At 36.1% G+C, this 23792-nt stretch overlaps 1 protein-coding gene and 2 pseudogenes across 1 annotated transcript in view; 2 read left to right on the plus strand and 1 right to left on the minus strand.

The window, feature by feature from the left end:
• On the plus strand, positions 1 to 23369 carry LOC120137136 (annotated as a pseudogene).
• Positions 22370 to 23792, minus strand: part of LOC120137182 (transcription factor PCL1-like) — a 5730-nt gene continuing 4307 nt past the window's right edge. The window contains exon 2 of the mRNA XM_039152996.1: positions 22370 to 22382. The gene's annotated coding sequence lies outside the window, so the exon portion shown is untranslated. The remainder of the gene's footprint in view (positions 22383 to 23792) is intronic.
• LOC120137181 overlaps positions 23654 to 23792 on the plus strand; it is a 2937-nt pseudogene continuing 2798 nt past the window's right edge.

A 23792-nucleotide genomic window follows, 5' to 3' on the forward strand; every position in this document is an offset into this window, starting at 1 on the left:
ATGGATCCTGATATGACAGGTAGAGAGAAATTGGAGTATTATAATAGCCAAGGGAAGGATTATAGGAGAAGGATTGAAAGAGCTAGGCCTTGCATGTTGCCAATGCAAGTGCATAGAGAAGTGTTGCAGATGTTGAGGGATCAGGGGAAAGTGAGTGTTAGGTTGTTGAAGAAGATAAGGGATATGATTCAACAATGGTATCATGATGAAGGGTATGCTTGTGCTCAGGTTGTCAACTTTGGTAACTTGAATACTAAGGAAGTGGTTTGTGGGGTTTTATAAGGAGATATTACACAGGTTGTGATTCAATTCCTGGATAAGCTTAGGAATATTGTTGAATGGAACACCCAACTTCCTGTTGTCAGGAGAGAGTTGCCTAGACAGGTAGAGTTGTTGGCCATTTCTTGTTTTTTATTTCTAATTTTCTGTTTAAAATGTTTAACTGTAGTTTCCGAGTCACTGAGAGACTAATGAAGAGCCACATTTGGCATTATGATAGTTGTTGTTATAGTTTTTGACCTTCAATGCTAGTTGGATTAGGTTTAATCTTTGCTTCAATAGTAAAACTCTTGAAGCATTGTATATTTGATTATTTTCTATATTTAGAAATAGCTATAAATAATAAGATAAGAAAACTTCTGAAGTCTTTCCCATATTTGATTAAGATGTTTGGTTTTATATTTCAGTTTCTAAATACTATTTTTTTATCAAAAGAAGTTTAGGGTAACCAGTGTTATGAACCGTGAGAAATAGAGAAGTTGAGAACGAAGAAATAAAAGGATTTAGAAGAAAAGAAGAGGAATTATAGAAAATGAATTTTTCATTCATTCATCAGATAAGTTTTTCTTCTCCAGTACATGGTTTTATTTTCAATGCAATGTGCTATAGCCATTCTTTTAATGATAGTTGGACAATATAGTAACTAACTCTAACAGCTTCCCTTGCAGATGACAGCTAATGTATTTTCTCTGTGGGTTACTGGCTGGATCCACTACTGAGCCCATGTTCCTTATCCCACTCAGCTTCTATTATTCCCTACGCGTATCTATTTCTAGGTGACTATCTTCTGCATTAAGAATTGAAATCCCTAATTCCTCGATTCCTCTTTTTATAATCCCTAATCCCTCTTTCATTTCCCTTAAATCTCTCGCTTCAATTTTGAACTCCTCGCATTGTTCTTCTCTTTCGTTCATGACAATACCCACTCTATGAGTAGATCCTTGTCCCCAAGAATCGAAAGTAGGAAATTGAGCGCGCAGGACGGTATAATATTCCAAGGTATCGTGTTCATAACTCAAATTCGTCTATCTGACGAGCAATTGAGTAATAGCACGGTTCTCTCTTTTAACAATTCTTTTGTTCAAAATCTTCTCAGGGAATACTTTCATGTGGCCATCATCGATTACTTGTCGAGGTTCGGATGAAGCCACTGCCTTCTCGCCATTTTTTCACTTCAGGAGATTTACATAGAAAACAGGGTGGATTCGAGCAGTATCTGGTAAGGCCAGTGTAATACCCCAAACACCGAGTCAGTGATTAAAGTGTAAGAATTTAGGATTTAGTGGTTTAATTTAAATAAATTGAAAAGTTCAAGGACTAATTTTGAGTTTTGTGTCTAGGACCTATTAGCAAAGATGGAAGAGTGGAATGCATTATGGTCTTTTTGCAAGAAATGAATTTTAAATTCATTTCTAAGGATATTTATACACGTGGGACTTGAAAAAGGGGAAAAGAAAAATCTGGAAGCATTTATCTTCTTTTCTTCTTATCTTCCCGTAACTTCATTTCCAAGGTAAGTTAGGCTTCTGGTTGATTGTTTCTTTATTTTGTGAGTTTTTTTGAAGGTTTAAATGGTACATAAGCTTAATGAAAGCTTAAGGATAAACAAAATTAAGATTTTGGTGAATTAGTGATAAATTGGTGAAATGGGTTTTTAAGGGGTTTGATGAAATGTATTAGTATTTGGATTTCTAATGATATATCTGACTTGTCAATGATCTAATTAAGAAGTTAGAAGTATTAGAAAAGATTAAAAATATGTTGGAATATTTGGTGTGATTTTTAGTTCTAAATGTTTTATAGAAAAATTTAGATGTTATAAAGGGAATTATGGAGGCACGTTAGCTAGGATAAGTGATAATAAGTTTGAGGGTATGAATGAAGCTAAAATCTTAAGATTTAGGTGAAGAGTGGGAAAATTTTGAAGAGAAAGAGGTAAAATCTGGGGTTGGGTATCGGTACTGGAATAATAGTACTGATACTATAGGGTTAAATTGAAAGCAATAGTATGAAACGGATGAATAGTATCGATACTGATTGAAGTAGTATCGATACTGAAGTGGGATATCAATACAAAAGGTAAGGTATTGATACTGTAGATAGAGATGAAATTTCAAAATGCCAAAATAGATATTGTTTAACACGTAGGTTCAAAGAAATCCGAGGGCCAAAGGTAGGAGATGACAGTATGCTTCCTAAAAGGATCAGATTAGAACAATTTAAATGTAGGTCTCTTACTTGTAATTTTGTTGGCATGTATTATAAAGTTTTAAATTGAAATGCTCTGATCCGTTTTGTAAATACCTTACTTGAGGTGAATACAAACTACAAGAACTACATTAATGGACACTATGAGTGAGAAAGGTAGAGAGAGAAAGAGAGTGAGTGTGACAGGGTGCGTTCATCCTCCGATGAGGAATGTAATGTCTTTGTTGACAATCTTAGTAAGAGAGTAACTAGAAGAGAGTTAAGAGAGATTTTCAATCATTATGGACGAGTAGTGAGGGTTTTTATTTCAAGTTTTATGGTTAAACCGAATTATAAATCATCCACGTTTGCCTTTGTGCAATATGCGATGGAGGAAGGCTGTAGAAGAGAAATACAAAATGTTAATAGAACGCTGATTGATGGGAAGAGAGTCTCAGTGGGGGTTGTAAGGTATAATAAGGACATGAAAAGAGAATTAGATGAAAAAAGATTTCAGTTGGAAGGTAACAAGTCAGTTGAGGGGACAATGGTAGGCAGCAGGAGGAACTGGAGAAACCGAGAAGTCTGAGGGATGACAGATCGTATAAGGAGGTTTTGAATTGAAGAGAAGAGAACGAATTCCAGGAGGGACCATGGAAGGTTCAAAACAGGCTGAAAAAGGAGTGAGAAATGTCTAGGAGATGCATATTTCTACGGAAGATTTGGATTGGGTGAAGCAATCCTTAACAGGGATTATTAAATCATTCTTCGATAAGGAATTGATACAGAAAGTATTGGAGTTCGAGGGAGTTAAAGTTAATATCGCAAGATGGGGTTATGCATGGAACGCTTGTATCATTACGTTCAAGTCAGTTGAAGAGTATTCAAATGTGTAGTTGAATCAGAAAGATGAGCTTTTATTCTGGTTTGACTAGTTAGCTCCATGTTTGAACGAGGTGGGCGTTCCATTCGAGTTTTTCATGGTGGAGTTTTAAGGAATTCCATTATTATGCTGGAACGAGGCATTCCAGATGAAACTGATTGCGAGATGGGGTATATTTATCTGTCTTAATGATGAATCAAATAGTAGAGTGGACTTCTCATCGGCGAAAGTTTTGATAAGGGTGGCCAGTCCTTTTGATGTCTCTGAAACAGTCACAGTGGGGTCTTATGGAAGATCTTTTAAAGTTAAGATTTTTTTGGGGTCTGTTTTGATAAAACCAGAAGAATTATCCGGGGAAGATGATGGAGGAAAATTCAAAAGATTAAAACAGTGATGATGTCTTATCAATGGAAGAGGATGGCAATAGTCATACTCTGGCAGCATTTGAAAATCAAAATATAGAAGATGAGTCTAGGCTTAAGGTAATTACGTGGCTGGATAAAGGATAGAAGAGTAGTTTGAAAAGGAGGAGACAAGTTAAATCGAGAAAGTCAACCATATAAGCTTCTAATTGAGGGCTGTCAGATTCCTTGGAGGAGATGACAAATCAGATTGAGAATCACGTGGGTCTGGTGCTGAGGGAAGAAGTGAACCCGTATACTCATGCCCAAGAGGATGAAAATTGGGTTAGTTCTTCACCAATTAAGAAACTCATTTCGAAGGTTTAATCTTAAATGAGTTGGGGTGGGAAAAGATAATTCTTTGGGTTGTTTCATGCCACATCCTAATAAGGATTCAATTTTTCTGTGGAAATTCCCAAAGAGGGAGAATAGGAGCTGGTGAAGGAAAATTTAGGTTGGGTAACAATAGTACAAACAAATGAAGAGGTTGTTGTTTTAGATAGGAATCATACAGTTGTCCATAGTCGAATAGAAGGAGATATTGATTCAAATACAATTCTTTAATGCTAGGGACAATTTAAAGAGGATTAAACAGGATGATGTCTGTGGTAGAAAAGTAATCTCATATCAAAGGGAGTATGCTCGAAAGATAATTATTAATAAGGCTAACAATCAGTTTAGCCTTAATTCGGGTAGTAACTTCACGTCAGGTATAAAAACAAGCAAGTTCAAAAATCAAAATATAAACAGAACTGTGTCTAATACAGAAGAACATATTAAAGCAAGAAATTATCAGAAGTCCTCTTTTTAAAATTTGTCCCATCTCTTTCTTGATCAAAGAGTTTAAGTAGTCATAAGCATTAAAAAATTTCTCCTCGACGTTCAGGAAGTGTGTACTCGGAGGGTGGTGAGTCAACAAGTTTCTTTGATAGAGTTTACAAAAGGGATTTTAAAAACAAGGTCAGGGAGTCTCTGGAACAGGATAGGGATTCTTCTAAGTCTTCACATTCCTCTATTAAAGCGAGAGAAGAAGCAGTGGCCATTAGGGAGGTTTGTAATATGTTGGGGATTTCATTTAAAGGGGGGAAGAACATCTTAGAAGAAGAGATATTGAAGATGGAAGTGAGGGGGTCTGAAAAAGAATTATGAAGAGTAAGCCTTTGTGGGATTCTGGTTTTTTGGTTTTCATATGTGAATGTTAAATTTTAAGGGGTCTAGGAAGAAAGGAAAAAAATTAGAGAAGTGGCGAGACTTGTAAATAAGAATAAACGACCATATGTTATTACAGAAGACAAAATTAAAGAATTGTCAAAATGAGCTAAACAGAAAATTAGGGGGAAATCTGTTGAAGGGAGGAAGTTTTCAGCCAGCTGAGGGGTCTGCAGGTGGTTTGTTGTGTTTGTGGAATGAGAATGTATTTGAAGTTAGTAGTGAATATAATCAGAGCATATTTTGGCATTATCAGGAAACTTCAAGTTGTCAAATGTTGAGTGTGTTATAATAAACGTTTATGGCTCGTCATTAGAGGTTGAGAAAGAGGAGTTTTTTAGGGAGCTGTTTAGTTTATATAAGTTTAAACCTGCCAATATGCATCGGGGGAGATTTTAATGCATATCTTGATCAAGAAGAGAAAAATGGTGTTACACAAAATTGGCATTCAATGGATTGGTTTAGGTCTTTTGTGCAGCAATTAAATCTAATAGATCTTCATCTATTAGGAGGCAACTTCACTTGGTGCAACAATAGGGAGTTTCCTACATGGGTAAAACTGGATCGTTTCTTAATCAGTGGCAAATTTTTAAATTTCTTTCCAAAAGTTATACATCGTATGCTTCCTAAATCCCTATCTGATCACAATCCGGTGGTATTAGAAGAAGAATGCAAAAATTGGGGCCCTAAACCTTTTCGTTTTTTTAATTACCAGTTAGAGGAAGATGGTTTTGAAGACATGGTTCAAAATCCATGATAGTTTTGAAAAATGATAGAGGGAGAAGGGGAATTTTCAGTATATTATAAGGGAGAAAGGGAATTTTCAGAATCCATTTCAGAATTGGAAAGCAAAATAAATGACTTGGAAGTGAAGGTGCAAGGCAGTGGGATTTATTCATATGAATGGGAGCAGCTTCTGCTATACATAAATGAGTTATGAAAAATACACAGGATTGAAGAAAGTATTTGGTTCCAGAAGTTGAGAGTGAAATGGATTAAAGATGATGACATAAATACTAGGTTCTTTCACTTATGTGCCCTAAACAGAAACAAAATCAATGCCATTTCTGCATTGAAAGTGGCTGGAGAGGAATTAACAGATTCTGATCAGATTAAGTCTTATGTCTCCGATTTTTTTAAGAAAACATATAATTCAAAAGGTACTATGGAGGTAGAAGACATTCAACTTAATTTTGTAAAATTGAGAGCCGAGCAAAGGAATAGTCTTGAGGTTAAGTTTTCAAAGCAGGAAGTTAGGGAGGCTATTTTCTCTTCGGACAGTGTTAAAGCCCCTGGCCCTGATGGTTTTTCGATGGGATTTTCAAGAAATTTTGGCCTACTCTAAAGGTGCAAATTATGAAGTTTGTGGATAATTTTTATTGTGAAATGAAATAGGAGCACGGGGTTAATCATGCCTTCATATCTTTGATCCCAAAAAAAATAATCCTGAATGCATTGAAGATTACATACCTATAAGTCTCGTTGGTAGTTTTTATAAAATTATCTCCAAAATTTTATTAAGACACTCAACTATTAGATTATGCCTTTCTTGTAAATGAAGGCATTGATTATTGGAGGAAGCAAGGGTTGAAAGGGATTATTTTCAAAGTTGATTTTCAGAGAGCATATGATTCGGTGGAATGGCTGATTCTCCTGATATTATTGAGAGTCATGGGTTCTGGCGAGCGATGGGTTTCATGGATAGAATATTGTATTTCTTCTGTATCAATGTCAGTACTAGTGAATGGATCTCCAACAAAGGAATTTTCGATGGCTAAAGGGTTGATACAAGGATGTAGTTTGTCCCATTTTCTGTTTAATATAGTTGGGAACTTCTTAATCTTATTCTATTTAAAGCTGCTGTTTTGGGCCTCTTTGAAGGGTTTGCTATTGGAAGATCTGATCCTTTTCAACTAATACACTTATAACTTTCTGATGATCTTATTTTGTTTTGTCGAGATTCTCCTACTCACATCTTAAATATTAGGAGAGTGCTGAGGGTTTTCAGTCTAATGAAAGGGCTTCATCTGAATCTTTCTAAGAGCAATTTGTATAGCATTAATATTGAAGATGATATCTTAAAGAAATGGTCTAATACAACTGGCTGTGTAGTGGGTTCTTTTCCTACGGTGTATCTAGGTCTTTCCTTAAGTGCAAAGAAAAATTCTGAGGTTCTTTGGGATCCAGTCATCCAGAAATTTAATAAGAAATTATCCGATTGGAAAGCTTCCTCATTGTCAATGGCGGGAAGATTGGTGTTGTTGAAGTCAGTGTTGTCCTCACTACCGATTTTTTTCCTTTCTATTTTTAAAATTCTATTTAAGGTGAACAAGAAGATTAATTCTTTGATGGCCAAATTTCTTTGGGGGGCGGAATAACAAAGAGTCGTATTCACTGGTTGAATTGGAAAATGGTATGTTAACCCTTGGAAGAGGGAGGATTGGGAGTATTGGATGTGAATATTCTAAATAGAGTGCTACTTGGTAAATGGGTCTGGAAATTCGCAAATAAAAAATACACCCAATGGAAAAAATGATTTGTAGCAAGCATAATGTTAATAATATGTCCATAGCAATTAACAAGGTAGTTTCTCCTCTGGATTCATTGATTTAGAAAGGTATTGTTAATAATTATTTGAAAGAAGACGAAATTGGAGAGGGTTTGAGATCTCACTCTAAGATCTAAGTGGGTAATGGTAAGTCTATATCATTCTGGAATGATGTTTGGGTCAACCATGATACCTTAAAAAATCAATTTCCAAGGATCTTTGCTTTATCAAATAACAAATGGGGAAAAGTGGCAGAGTTTGATTGTTTTTTGAAAAAAATGGATGGGTTTGGAACATTCAATCAAGGAGGAATTTATGTGATTGGGAATTAGATCATTGGGTCCAATTAATGTCATTACTTGATAATATTGTATTGTCTGACTTAATGGATGATTTCCTTTCTTAGTAGGGAAAGAACGATGGACTGTTCTCGGTTAAATCCTGTAGGTCGACTCTATCATTCAAATCTGGTGGTTCTTTCAATTGGAACAAGTGTGTTTGGTCAGGTTTAGCTCCTCCCAGAGTCGAAACCTTTCTTTGGCAGGTTTTCCACCAAAAGTTGGCAGTTAGAATGGAATTAAAGAGAATGGGGTTACATTGGAGGATGTTCTATGTCTGTTATGTTATAATAAGGAAGAAACTGTCCAATATATATTCATTTCATGCTTGGTTACATGGGAATTATGGAATAGATTTTTCAGGTTATGGGACATCTCTTCAGTTCTGCCTAAAAATCCACCTTCCATGTTTAGTTTATGGTCTAATCTAAGGGCAGATTCTATAATTTGGAAGTTTATCCCATGAGTGGTTTTGTGGTCAATATGGAAGGCTAGAAATTCAGTGGTTTTTGATAATTGGATATTCGACAGATCTTTTCTATTCTTCATTTCTAGATTCAGATTGGCTAAATGGTTTCTTGCTAAGTATTCGCATGTCATTATTCAGGTTGACTCACTAGTTGGGGACCCCACTCTTACAGACAAGCTTCTTAGTCCTACCTCTAAGAGAAAGAATGTTCAGAGTTGGCTTCCTCCAATAATTTTTTTCAAATTTAATGTTGATGGAGAGGTCAGAGGTGACAGGCTGGTAGGTGGAATCGGAGGCATTTTAAAAGACTCAAATAACAGAACTTTAGGGTCTTTCTCGAAAGGTGTTGGCCCAGGTCCTCCTCTTTTGGCTGAGTTGAAAGCCATTGAATTTTTCTTTCATCTTCTTGGGCTACGAAGGGAAGATTGATTATAGAGAGTGACTGCAAATCAGCTGTGGAATGGATTTTGTTGCAGACTTCTGCTCCTTTTTTTTACTACTTTGGTTGGGGAAATTGTATCCCTAGTTTCTGCTAGGGAGATCATTGTTAGACTGATTCCTAGGAGTTGTAATTGTGAGGTAGATACTTTGGCTAAATAGAGGATTGGCTGAATTTTTGTTGTTTTTAAGAGGTTTTTATAGGGTTTTGTTATTGTGTTGTTGTTAAGGTGTATTGCTCTACCCTGATGTATTAGTTTGAATTATTAATAAATTGAGGCACTATTTTCCTCCTTCCGCTAGTTGCCTCTGTTCATGAGCCAACTATGGGGGAGATTTTTAATAAGGCCTCATACTTCTATAAAAAAAACCTTACTTGAAGTTTATGAATATATATTATTGTAAATGTTGAGTTTTTAATATTTACCTTTCGTATGAGAGTTTCACCACAGAAATCAAAATAGAGTTTTAAATATTTAACGGATTTTAAAAGAGTTAAAGTTTTTGAAAAGTCAATGTGACACCTCAGATTCGTATCCAGGTTGGATACGGGTTGGAGGTGTTACAGCCAGTTTGTACGCAACCTCTCCAATCTTTCCATAATCTTGTATGAACCATAAAAACATGCTACTAACTTCAAATTTTTTCTGAGCGCTAGGGAAGTCTGATAATAGGTTTCAGTTTTAGGTACACCTCTTCCCCTACATTAAATTTCCTCTCACTGTGATTCTTGTCGGTGACAACTGTCATTTTCGATGTCAAAATAATTCCTTTTTCTCAATTAATCAATAAGGAAATACATAGTATAGAGAAATAAGGGTCGAATCCTCAGGACTTAGAAAATCATAAATTTATGTTTGAATGGTTCTAGCGAGGCGTGAATAGAAAAAGGGGGATTTGTAGTATGAGATTTAAATAGTAATAAAAATGATTAAATAAAATAAAAGCAATTAAAATAAATAATAAGATGATAGAGATTGTGAATAAATACTGTAAAAATAGCCTCAAGCCTTGCTTTGACTCAATTTCCTTTAGATCATCGAATAAGATTTTCCCTCCGGGATTAACGTCGGTTACTTTGTCTACAAGGGCTATCCCCGTGACTCTATCTTGTATACCGAATACCTAAGGCAATCTTTGATTCTGGCTTCGATAATTGATTCTAACAACATCAATTGTTGCAGATCAATTACAGTTTAAGTTCGTGGTATCCGACTCGGATTGTTGCTTCAATAACCATCAATTTCGATCTCAATTCCCTCTTGGCGAAGCCATCTCGCCAAGTGTGTTCCCATGAAGTCAAATTGCTTTCTATAAGCCGAATCTTCCTCCCACACATTTAATCGCAACAACCTCTTGACACCCAAGTCGATCTTTGATTTTGAAAAATGTTTTGATTTTGAAAAATAAGCGCAGAGATTGAGAGAGATATTCCGAAGATATTAAGGGCATGTTTCAATTCTCCCGATGGAATTGAGTCATCGCGACAGCTCTCGACTTATGAAAAGTTTAGCTAAGCATGACAAAAGTCATACTTAGCATTTGAAAACAAAGCTTGGAAAATAAAAGAAAAATGAAAAGAACTTGAAAAGTAAAAAAGAGAAAGCTTTTATAAAAACTAGAGAGAAAAGAATATTGTAATCCGAATGATGAGTTTAGGCTTACCGGAAGTGTGTATTTGTAGCCTCTGAAAGCCTAAGGATAAACAAGAAAATAAAATAAATAATCCTAAGATAATTGTTTTTCAAATTTAAATTCAAACTTAAACTAGTCTCCTAATACAACTATGCTCGTCCATCTTCCAGAAGGCGTGTGGAGAAAGTCTTCTAGAAACCGTCACTGACTGGACCTTCTAGAAACAGCCACGTCAGCCTGTGTCGTGCCCAGAGTAGTGCCCATGCCTCCAGTCGTGACCAAATAATAAAAAAAATGCAGAATGCACCCGTTTTTTCACTAATTCTAGAAAGTAAGGACTTGTACGAAAAAAAACATAACACGACCAATTTAACAACAATAATTCCACAAAACCAAAGAAATAACTAGCAAAGATTGATGATTCTGAACACTCATCAAATTCCCCCTCACTTATCTCATGCTTGTCCTCAAGTATGATTAATCAAATTAGTCAAAAACACCATTTATCGTTCTTTGTCAAGTTTCACATTCAAGGAAAGCAAGGTAGAGACCACAAGAAATATCCAAGTCAAGACATCAATTGAATATCACTAATTGGAACAAGTCAAGTGCAATTGCAATATCCATTCATTCATCAATCTTAATTCTTATAACTCAACACCTTACCGAGATTCACTCAAATCACTCAATGTGTTTGGGGTAAAGAAACGCTCAATGTCAGAATTGACACGATATTACCATAAGCCTGCAAGTAAATCAAATCTCCACTACTAATAAGAACAAGATGCATAAATCAAAGGGTCTTTTATTCGTTGTAACGGGACTTAGGTAAAGGTGGGGAAAAATGCTAAATATTCAAGGCAATGAACTAACAAATAATAATTTCAACTCCATCAAAACATTAAGCATAACAAGATAAAAGACAACCTATCAAACAACAAACTTCTTTTCGAAATGCATTGAAATATTTCTTTGTTGTTGCTCAATTTTTCATGTCTTTCTTTTTCTTTCTTTTTCGAGCAACATCTTTTTTTTCGAAATGCTATTTTTTTCGATGGAACATACAATGAATAATTGTTCACTTGCCCTGAAAAATGGTAAAAAAGAGTGATAAAAAAAAGGCTCGGGTTTGTAAACATGGTGTCACAAAAAAATGGGAATATGCTCAAAAGTGGTTAACTAAGGGAAAATATATATGGGTAGACTATTTAGTGGGGAAACAGAATGGTTAATCCTAAGGTGCCCAAATCATCTTTAAGCATCATGTTCATGTGTAATCTCGGCAGTATTCAACATGCATGTTCTATAATATCAATGCCAAATTCAACACACTCAATCTAACAAAATGAGAGCGAAAATGATATGCTCGTAAAGGCTCAAATCTCACCAGATTGTTTCATATATTGAGCTAATCACATTTCAACCAACAAAGTCATGTCATATCACAAAAACACCAACTTATCACAATTCATATTATTCGCTATCAAGAACATCCTAACCTAAATCATCATGTGTTCCCAAACAAGCATAGCATTCCAAAAATATTCAACAAGACAAAGAAATTCAACGAAATTTCCGCAAATCCAATCAACACATACTAGAATCAAAACAAAAAGATAAGCAAAAGGGAAATTCAATCTACACTCTACTCCCCCTCACTTAAAGCGTTTTGCCTCAAAACAGAAAATTAAAGTGCAAGAGAAGGAACAGAGTACTCCCCGGATTTCATGTCGGTTTTTCTAACTTGTGCCGATCTCCATAGGAGTGTGCTAACGTGCGCCGTTTAATGAAACGGTGCGCACGGCTGGGGCATTATTTTTTTCTGCTTTGTTCGACTGTTCACTGCTTAGTAGTATCCAAAATTAGCACTGTTTGAATCATAATTTCGTAAATCTTCGTCGTTCAAGTTTGAATAATAAAAAAATTTGGTTCCTACAAAATAAAAATTAAATAAAACATGCTCGATCGAAATAAAAAAATACAAAAATATAATGGAATTAAAAACAATGAGTTGCCTCCCATGAAGCGCTTTTGTTTAACGTCGTTAGCTCGACGACCTAATTCAGACTACAGGTTCCGTGATAAACGCTTCCACTTCATTCGCTTTCTCCAACTAAGAAATTTCTTATGAGAAATTCGAAAATTCTCATAAAGATTTCTTTGAATATTTCCCAAATTAAAAATCCTGTTGAAAAGAATAGCCGTGAAAACATATTTTTTTACCAAAAAATGATTTCTTCAAACGATTCCTCGATGGTTTCGACTGAATTTTTGGTTCATGCAAATGGAAAGGTAAATTTTCAATTTTTAAAGGAGTTAAGATCAAATCTGAATCAACAACTAAAATATTTTTCAACTCCCTTATGTCGTCTTTTTTATCATCCGATTTCTGTATAAATCATCAACCAAGTTAGATTTATTCAACAAGTTCAATATCACCGAAAATTAATACTATGCACGTTATCTGGATATCTCATTGCTTTATAACATTAAATTTTACGATCTCACCGTCGAACTCATAGTAAGAATACTGTTTCGAACATCAATTTTGTATTTGTCGTGCTAAGAAAGGGACGATCGAGGAGGATTTCAGAACCAATTTGCTATGATGATTTTCCATATTAATCACATAAAAATCAGCAGGGAAAATTAAGTCTTCTACCTCTACTAGAACATTTTCTATAAGTCCTTCAGGATAAATAATTGATTTGTCGGCTAGTTGAAGTGTAACTCTCGTCTCTTTCAAAGGCTCGGTGAAAATTAAATTATAGACGAAGAGAGGCATTAAGTTGATAAAGGCACCTAGATCGCACATAGCTCGCTTGATTTTAACCTCACCGATTTTACAAGGTACTGAAAACATACCTTGGTCTTTATACTTTAGTGGAAGCGGTCGTTGGAAAACTGTTGAGACATTCGCACCTAAATCCACCTTCTCGTTTCCGGTAAGTCGCCTTTTATTAGTGCAGAGTTCCTTCAAGAACCGACAATACCTTGGAACTTTTTGGATAACCTCGAGAAGAGGTATATTAACTTCCACCTTCCGAAGTACGTCTAATATTTCCTTTTCCATGGGTTTTTTATCCTTTTTAACTAACCTTGATGGAAAAGGTAGTGGCACGTCATAGAGAGATGGTGTCGGATTATCCATTTGTTCTTCTTTTTCTGGGATCCTGCGTCAACTGCTTCTTCTTCCCTTTGGAGTTCGAAGTTTCTTCTTTCTTCTGGGATCTTGCGCTTACTTCCTTTGGGTCTAGTTGTTCAACAATTGTACCGCTTCGGAGGGTGATGGCACTAACATTCTCTATTGGATTCGGCTCAGTTTATGATGATAGCCTCATTTGTGACTCTAATCTCCCTACGGCTTGAGTCAATTGGCTTATCTGGTTGTCCATCTCTTGGAAGTGGACTTTAGTTCGAGTCTGGAATTTTTCTTGGGATAGTGCTAACCTCTCGACAATCGATTCTAATGATGACTTCTACGGTTGTTGCGGTGGTGGAGGTCTTGCTTGATAGCCTTGATTCGGTCTTGGGTTATGAGCATAACTAAAGTTTAGATGATCCCTCAATCCTGGGTTGTATGTATTACCGTAAGGATTATAAGCTCTTTGGGGAGGTTGCGAAAAGTTTCCGACTGCGTTGACTTGAGCTACTGTGTCGTCTTGAATCAATGGACAACCGTCTGTTGGATGATCATATAATGCACATATTCCACATAATTGGTTTGTCCTGTCTTTCCTACAACAAGAGAGTTTACGACTTCAGTTAACTTGTCTATTTTATTTTCTAAAGAAAATGAACTTATCTCATAAACCCTTCGATAAGGTTCATTGTTTGTGCGAAATTGTTAGGAATTTACGGCCATCGTCGATATTAAGTCTCTAGCCTCAGTAGGAGTCATATTCACCAAGGCTCCATCGCTGACAGCATCGATCATCTTCATTTTCATGGGAGATAATCCTTCATAAAAGTATTGAATGAGTGTTTGTTCAGTTAACCCATGTTGTGGGCAACTAGTTAAACCGCTCCCAGTAGTCGTAAAGTGACTCTCCATCAAGCTGCTTGATTCTAAGTATTCTCATTCGTAGTTCACTTACTTTCGCCGCAGGAAAAAACTTGTCAAGAAAAAGATGAGTTATTTGAGCCCATGTAGTAACATAATTAGGAGGAAGATAAAATAAACACTCCTTAGCCGAATCGGCTAAGGAAAAAGGAAAAGCTCTAAGTTTTATTTGGTTATCGGTTACTCCCTGTGGTCTCATGCTGAAGCAGACCATATGAAATTCCTTGGGATGTTTGTGTGGATCCTCATTTGGCAATCCGCGGAATGTAGGTAGGAGATGAATAAGACCGGTTTTCAACTGGTACGGAGTTTCGCCTTGGGGAAAATCAATACACATAGACCCTTGCTCAATAGGAGCCGCGGCTAACTCTCGGATAGTAAGATCGGCTATCGAATTTATATTACCTGAATTCGAATCTACTTCTGGATTTTTTATTGTCTCATTCTTTCCCGAAGTGTCTATGCGTGGAGTCTCCTAGCTTTGGCTTCAATCTCCTGGTCGTCTCCACTAATGCTCTCGGATTAGACCTGGTCATAAATAAAAAAACAAACAAAAATTAGTAACTTTGGCGAAGTCTCCGGCAATGGCGCCAATTTGACACTGTCGTTTTCGATGTCAAAATAATTCATTTTTCTCAATTAATCAATAAAAATGCATAGTATTGAGAAATAAGGGTCGAATCCTCAAGGACTTAGAAAATCATAAATTTATGTTTGAATGTTTCTAGCCAGGCTTGAATACAAAAAGGGGGTTTATAGTATGAGATTTAAATAGTAATAAAAATGATTAAATAAAATAAAAGCAATTAAAGTAAAAATAAGATGGTAGAGATTGTGAATAAATATTGTAAAAATAGCCTCAAGCCTTGTTTTGACTCAATTTCCTTTAGATCATCGAATAAGATTTGCACTCCGGGATTCACGTCGGTTACTTTGTCTACAAGGGCTATCCCCGTGACTTTATCTTGTATACCGAATACCCAAGGCAATCTTTGATTCCGGCTTCGGTAATTGATTCTAACAACATCAATTGTCGCAGATCAATTACCGTTTAAGTTCATGGCGTCTGACTCGGATTATTGCTTCAATAACCATCAATTTCGATCTCAATTCCCTCTTGGCGAAGCCATCTTGCCAAGTGTGTTCCCAGGAAGTCAAATTGCTTTCTATAAGCCGAATCTTCCTCCCACACATTTAATCGCAACAACCTCTTGACCCAAGTCGGTCTTTGATTTTGAAAACTATTTTGATTTTGAAAAATAAGCGCAGAGATTGAGAGAGATATTCCGAAGATATTAAGGGCATGTTTCAATTCTCCCGATGGAATTGAGTCATCGCGACAGCTCTCGGCTTATGAAAAGTTTAGCTAAGCATGACAAAAGTCATACTTAGCATTTGAAAACAAAGCTTGGAAAATAAAAGAAAAATGAAAAGAACTTGAAAAGTAAAAAAGAGAAAGCTTTTATAAAAACTAGAGAGAAGAATATTGTAATCCGAATGATGAGTTTAGGCTTACCCGAAGTGTGTATTTATAGCCTCTCAAAGCCTAAGGATAAACAAGAAAATAAAATAAAATAATCCTAAAATAATTGTTTTTCAAATTTAAATTCAAACTTAAACTAGTCTCCTAATACAACTCTGCTCGTCTATCTCCCAGAAGGCGTACGGAGAAAGTTTTCTAGAAACCGTCGTTGATTGGACCTTCTAAAAACTGCCACATCAGCCCGTGTCGTGCCCATGTCTCCAACCGTGACCAAATAATAATAAAAATGCAGAATGCGCATGTTTTGTCACTAATTCTGGAAAGTAAGGACATGCACGAAAATCAACATAACACGACCAATTTAGCAACAATAATTCCACAAAATCGAAGAAATAACGAGCAAAGATTGACGATTATGAACACTCATTAGTTAACTTGTTGTTTCATATGATTTGTGCTTGTTGTAGTTGATCACTAACAATTTGTCTAAGTTCATCCCTGTCTTGTATTAATGTCTAAACATTGTGTATATTAGAATCGAAACACCATAACATCATAGGAGGTTTGTATCCGTAGAGGGCCTCAAAAGGGGTGATCTCTAGTGATGTATGGTAATTTATATTGTACCACCATTCAGCATGGGGCAACCATTTTGCCCACTGTGTAGGTTTTAGAAAACATAAACCCTGTAAGTACTATTCCAGACACTGGTTCACGCGCTCAGTTTGACCATCTGTCTCAGGATGGTAGGCCATGCTAAAGAGTGTGGTAGTTCCTAATTGCTTCATCAGTTCTTTCAAAAAAGACTAGTGAAGTCTTATCACGATCTGAAATGGCCATCGTAGGCTAACCATAAATTTTATATACCTGATCTAAATATAATTTAGCTACCTCCATCACAGTATAGGAATGAGAAAGTGCTAAAAAATGAGCATATTTAGTCAATTTTTACATTATCACCAAAATGCAATTCTTATGTATAGAAACAGGTAAACCTTCAATAAAATCCATAGTTATCACCTCTCATGCTTGTTGAGGAATTAAAATAGGGTTGTAGCAAACCTGGTTTAGCAATATGCTCCAATTTAGTACGTTGGCATACTTCACATTGTTGGACATAAATAGAGACCATAACTTTAAGTTTAAGCCAATAAAAATAAGCTTTCACACGCTGATAAGTATCTTGAATGCCTAAATTCCCTTCATGTGGATAGTCATGTAGTATTTGTAGAATCTTCAAATGTAGATAACCCGTCTCTCCCATATAAACTCTATCTTTGTAGCGTAAAATACCCTTTGAATACCTCCAATTTGGATCACTAGCATTGTTAATAGTTACTGCTCTAATATATTTCTTAGCTCTGGCATCTTATTTTATCTTTGCTCAATGTCTTTAACCCAAGTTGGAATGATAATCATGGCACTCATCTGCTTGTACTCACCTAAATTCACAAACTGTCTTGACAAAGCATCTGCCACAACATTAGTACGCCACAACATTAGTACGCCCTTTTTGTATTGGATTGTGTAATCTAAACCCAATAGTTTGGTCAACTATTTCTTCGGAATTGTTGTTGTAAGCTTTTTTTCTAACCAATACTTCAAAGGTTCATGGTTTGTTTTAATGATAGATGGACCACACTCTATAAAATATCGTCATTGCAAGACTGCCAAGAGAATGGCAAGATATTCCTTCTCGTAGATAGAAAGATCCATGTTTTTAGGACTTAGAGCTTTGTTGTAAGCCAAGGGACGACCTCCTTGAGACAAAACAACCCTTATACCTTCTCAGCTTGCATATGTTTTCAAACATAATTCTTTGGTGAAATCAAGAAGAGCCAAAACCGGAGCCTTACACATTACTTCCTTTAATTGAGTAAAAGATGCTAATGCTTCAAGAGTCTACTTAAAACCCTCTTTTCTCAGCATCATTATAAGTGGACGGCTAATCTCACCATAACCTTTGATGAATCATCTATAATATCCTGTCAGCCCTAAGAAACCCTTGAGAGACTTTAAATTTTGAGGAAATGGCTAATTTTTCATGGCATCAATTTTTAATGGATCAGTTGAGACACCTTGAGCGTTAATAATGTGGCCTAAATATTCTAATTATGGTTGTCCATAGTAGCATTTACTTCTCTTGGCATAAAGTTGATTTTGTGTCAATATTTCTAAAACTAGTATTAAGTGTGTTGTATGAGTAGATAGTGTAGTGTTGTACACTAATATATCATCAAAAAAACACTAGAACAAGCTTTCAAAAATAGGGAGTGAACAACTCATTCATAAGATATTGGAATGTAGCAGGGGCATTTGTAAGACCAAAGGACATTACCTTAAACTCGAAATATCCATGATGAGTGCGAAATGCAGTTTTGTAGATGTCTTCAGGTTGAATTTGAATTTGCCAATATCCACAGCTTACGTCCAATTTAGAAAAGTAAGTTGCACCATGTAATTCATCTAATAAGTCTTCCACCAACGGTATTGGGAATTTATTCTTCACTGTCTGACTATTTAACTGCCTATAATCCACGCAAAATCACCAAAAACTATCCTTTTTTTAACAAGTAAGCAAGTTGAGGCAAAAGGGCTCTTTCTTGGTTGAATTATAGAAGCTGATAGCATTTCAGAAATCTGCCTTTTCACCTTTGCTTTTTTATGGTGTGGAAACCTATAAGGCCTCAAATTGATCGGGGTTGCACCAGACTTAAAGGTGATTGTATAATCATGAATTCGTTTGGGAAGCATCCCTGTAGGTTCCTCAAAAACTCCTACAAATTATGGTAACAGTGGTTGTAACTCTCTAGGTACTTGTTGCTAACAATACTCCATACTCAACAAATAAATCTCTCCCAATAAATCTAGATCCTTAGCAGTGATCTTTTGCATTTTGTCACTAGATACTGTTTTCATAAGGAAGGGTGTTTGATGACCCTGAATGGATAATTATTATCCATCCTACTCAAAAGTGATAATCATGGCATTAAAATCCATAAAAATAGGTTGTATTTCCACATCCAATCGACCCCGAAGACCATATCACTACCTCCTAGATTTAAGACCCGAAAATCATGAAAAAATTGGTGGCCTTGCATAATCCAGCACAATTGATTGCTTTTGACTGAACTATAAAGTTTCTCTCTGTTATCTACTATAATAGCTGGTAGTTGAGTTAAAACTAACTCAATATCTACTTTAGCCTATTTAGGAGTGATAAAACTATGTGTGCTGCCAATGACAATAAGGACATTTAGAGGTTTGCCCCTGATCCATCCTTGAATTCTAATTATTGTATAACCAATGCTACCTATGAGAGCATTGACTGAAATTTCCAGATTCTCATCTTTATCATTCGAATCCCGTAAAACTTCTTCTGTTATGATTGGTTCTTCGGGGCTATCATTTTCTTCCATTGCATTCAATTGTCGCAATTTGCATTGGTGGCTTTGTTGAATTTTTTCACCACATTTATAGCACAAATTGTTCAATCTGTGATACTCTAACAAACTGGTTTTGTTTTAAGGGTTTGAAATTACTTTCTGCCTCCTTTGAATTGGAGCAGATTTAACAAAGTTGATTTGGGTGGGATAAGGTGAGATTCTAAAGTTTGTATCTGTCTTTTGCTTTCAAACTCAATTAAGATTTCATATAATTTAGCTTGCCTACAAGCTTCAGCTACTCCTTTAAGATTGAGAACTTTGACCTTGTGTTTCAAAACTTCCTTTAGCCCACTTATGAAAATGGACACGAAAAATTCCTCCCCCTATGTTGGATTCTGCATTAAAATGAAAGGTTTCAGCACTTCGAACCTCACTTGATACTCTTCCACTGTTCCTTTTTGTGTTTACTTACTAAATTCTTCTATGACATCTAAATACTGCATATCATTAAATCGATGACACAAATCTGCTTCGAACTCGTGCCAATATACTCGATTTGTTTGCGTAATATGACCATCAAACCAGGATTTAGTCTTTCCTTCTAAATACATCGCAGCTATCTCAACTTTTTGTTCCTCATGAATCCCAAAGAGATGAAAAAACTTATGACATTTTTGTACACATTCCCTTGGGTTCGTTCCATCAAAAAAAATTAATTCTACTTAGGCCTATACAACATAAATTCAGCATTTCCCACTGCCCCTCCTTGAACTATTTTGGCCTCATTACTATCCCCTGTTTGATTTTCCACCCTAATATTCGATTAATCCATCTGAGATTTATAAGGTTTAGATTTGAGGATACCTGTTTCGTGTATGTTGTAAGAGAATCTGGACTTATCATTTATCATTGTCACCATCACCAGTTTCTTTCCATCAACTTTTGTTGGAGTGAGTGTAGGAATCTGCTCCTTTTCTGAGCTCGCCATATCTTGCTCATCATTCCTCCCCGTTAAGATTCATAGGACTTGTTCTATATAAGCTTGATTGATTGTCATTTTTTATTCCAGATTGTTTAGACGTTTGTTTTGCTCCTCCCACCACTTTGGAGGTTCTGTTTCATCAGTGGCTTGTTCCACTTTCTTGGACATATCTTTAATCTGTTGTTGAATGGCAGTAAGCTCAGTCGACTCTGCCATGGATTGAGTCTTTTTTTTTGTTTTCTCAATTTGCTGCAATATCAGGAAATTAGGCTCTGATGCCACTTTGTTATGAATTGTGAGAAATAGAGAAGTTGAGATCAAATAAATAAAAAGATTTAAAAGAGAAAAAGAGGAATTACAGAAAATGAATTTTTCATTCATTCATCAGATAAGTTTTTTTTCTATAATACATTATTTTATTTTCAATACAATAAATTATAGCCACTCTTTTAATGACAACTCGACAATGTAGTAACTAACTCTAACAACTTTCCTTACAGATGACAGCTAAAGTATTTTCTCCTGTGGACTGCTGGCTGGATCCACTTCTGAGCCCATGTTCCTTGTCTCACTCAGTTTCCATTCTTCCCTACGTGTATCCATTTCCAGGTGATTATCTTCTGCCTTAGCATTAGGAATTGAAATCCAATTCCCCAATTCCTCTTTTCACAATCCATAATCTCTCTTTCATTTCCCCCAATTCTCTCGCTTCGATTTTGAACTCCTCATCTTCCTCTTCTCTTTCGTTCGTTACAATTAGTTTCACTCTTAATGGTGATTAGTTGTTATTTATTTCTGTGCCTTTGATTTACAGCTTCGACCAGGCTATGTTTTAATATTGAAGCTGGGAAACAAGCTCTGAGGAACATAAAATCCCTGGCTTTGTTTTCAAATATCGAAGTGAACCCACGACCTGACGAGAAGAATGAGGGAGGCATCATTGTTGAGATAAAGCTCAAAGAACTGGATCAAAAATCAGCTGAAGTCTGTACAGAGTGGAGTATTGTACCTGGACGTGGGGGGCGTCCCACATTGGTATGTAAATATTTTTATATTTTCTATACTCTGCGGTTCTTCATGTAGACGATAAGATATTGTGGGCTTGTGGCTTAAACTTGAAAGCCCTGTCTTATTTTGTGGCATACTATGATTTTGCTTTCTGTTCAGGCTTCATTTCAACCTGGTGGAACTGTCTCTTTTGAGCACCGAAATCTCAAAGGTCTTAACAGATCAATTCTTGGTTCATTGACCACCAGTAACTTTTTGAATCCTCAGGTGATTTTTCCTGAACATGCATGTTGTGCGCTTCAATAGTCGGAAACTAAGCCCAGTTTTCACTGGTGGTCCTGGGGTTGATGAAGTTCGACAGAGCTGGTCTTAAAGCTAACATCACCAAGGTAATCTGCTAAATTTATGATAGTTCCTGAAGTGATTTTGGATTTTATGTACCGTTGAATCAATTGTAATTGTAATTGACATACCTCTGGTAGAATTTCACCCATCAAAGTAAATTCACTTATGGACTTGTGATGGAAGAGATAACAACCCGAGATGAAAGCAGTCATATTGCTCCAAACGGTCAGAGTGCTGCCAAGTGGTGGCATCAGCATGGATGGACCTCCGACCACTCTCAGTGGTACTGGTGTTGATCAAATGGCATTTCTACAGGCAAATATCACTCGTGATAATACTAAGTTCGTAAATGGAGCTATAATTGGCGAGAGGAATGTGTTTCAGGTTAGCCCATATATTTACACTGTAAATCTTTCGAGACAACTAGGTAGTCTGTCTTGGCTGATACTGTTCAATATTGGGAGTTAGGTGACAGATTTGATAGCATAAAATTTGCTTGAAACATGCTGGTAAATGGGTCTTAATATAAGATTTATTCTAAGATAGGTAAGAAAGCTGTTTCTCATCTTTCTAGCAATTTTAGCCTTTCCTTATTGAATAACCAAAATTAAGTGCTTCGGATTTAGAATAATTGCCCTCATTATTGGGTATTTGAACATCTCGTTTGTTCTCTGAAATATTACAAGTCTCAGCTTACCCAGAGATTCTCTGTTATTGTCAACTATTTCCTACCTTTAGTAGCAAAAGTGGTTCATTCATAAATATATTTGGAGCTCACTTACAATATTGTTTTCTAGCTTACTTCTGGCATTTATTTACTGGATTGAGGTGGACCAAGGACTTGGCATTGGCAGCAAGTTCCCATTCTTTAACCGCCACCAATTGACACTTACTAGATTTCTGCAACTAAAGTAAGTGGATGAAGGTGCTGATAAACCCCCACCACCTGTTCTAGTCCTTCAATGCCGTTTTGGAGGTTGTGTGGATGATCTTCCAAGTTATGACGCCTTTACTTGGGGGGGCCTATTCTGTGAGAGGTTATAACATGGGTGAATTAGGTGCAGCCAGAAACATTCTTGAGGTAATATTGCTTCCTAATATTTTCTTAACTTTTAGTTCATCTTTTATGTTGTATTTCATGGGAAGTGCGAGCTAAAGAGGAGGGTTCTGATAACAGAAAAAGTGCCGGAGAGATTGTTTTTCCTGAAATGCCTAAATTCATCTGAAATTGTTTTTCCTGATGCTACATGCAGCTTGGAGCCGAGATTAGAGTACCTGTGAGAAATACACATGTTTATGCATTGCAGAGCATGGGAATGATCTAGGAAGTTCAAAGGATGTAAAAGGGTACCCAACTAAGGTATACAGACGAATAGATCACGGTTCATCATATGGCGTTGGTGTCAAGCTAGGTCAAGTGAGAGCTGAGTATGCTGTTGACCATAACACCGGAACTGGTGCTGTGTTCTTCAGATTCGGAGAAAGATATTAAAATGATATTTAGGGTCAAATTGTGCTTCGAGATGAGCAGAACTAGGTCTAGGTATACCATTTAGTTGACTTTCTTGTTTGAAATAATAGCTTCTAGTTGCGTTATGTTCTCATCCTGCTATGTAAAAGATGAGAGATGACAAGGAAAAATTTGGTTCTTGATTTATTCTTTCCGTAATTCTTTCTGCAGCTCCTTGGTGTGGCATCACGGACCAAGTTTTTTCTCTATCAGGCAATAGGGTGTGCGCATTTGATCAGATTTGGGAACTCTTAATCTTTTCAAGTAATAAACAAGTCATTAGTCCAAAATGCCGCTTCCCCTTTTTTCTGTTGTTTGCCTCAGCTTGTTCATCTATGTTGAGCTGTTTCTTCATAAATTCCTGGCCAATAGCATGCCAAGGCTAAATTCAAGAAGTTAAGCAAGAGATATCATGGAAGCGTGAATTTGTAATCCCGTGATTTACTGTAAACTAAATTTTGAATCATATATTGGAACTGCCAAGAACATTTGGCTTTTTTCAATATAAACAAATTGTTTGTGTCTAAGACTTGAAAAAGGATACACCGTAATGATATATCGTTATCAGTGGTTCAAAAAGCTTGTCATCTTTGACGGTAAGAAATAAAACGCAAAATTCAAAAATACA

Source organism: Hibiscus syriacus, unplaced genomic scaffold (assembly GCF_006381635.1).
Source record: "Hibiscus syriacus cultivar Baekdansim isolate YM2019G1 unplaced genomic scaffold, ASM638163v2 tig00110652_pilon, whole genome shotgun sequence".
Classification (NCBI taxonomy): Eukaryota; Viridiplantae; Streptophyta; class Magnoliopsida; order Malvales; family Malvaceae; genus Hibiscus; species Hibiscus syriacus.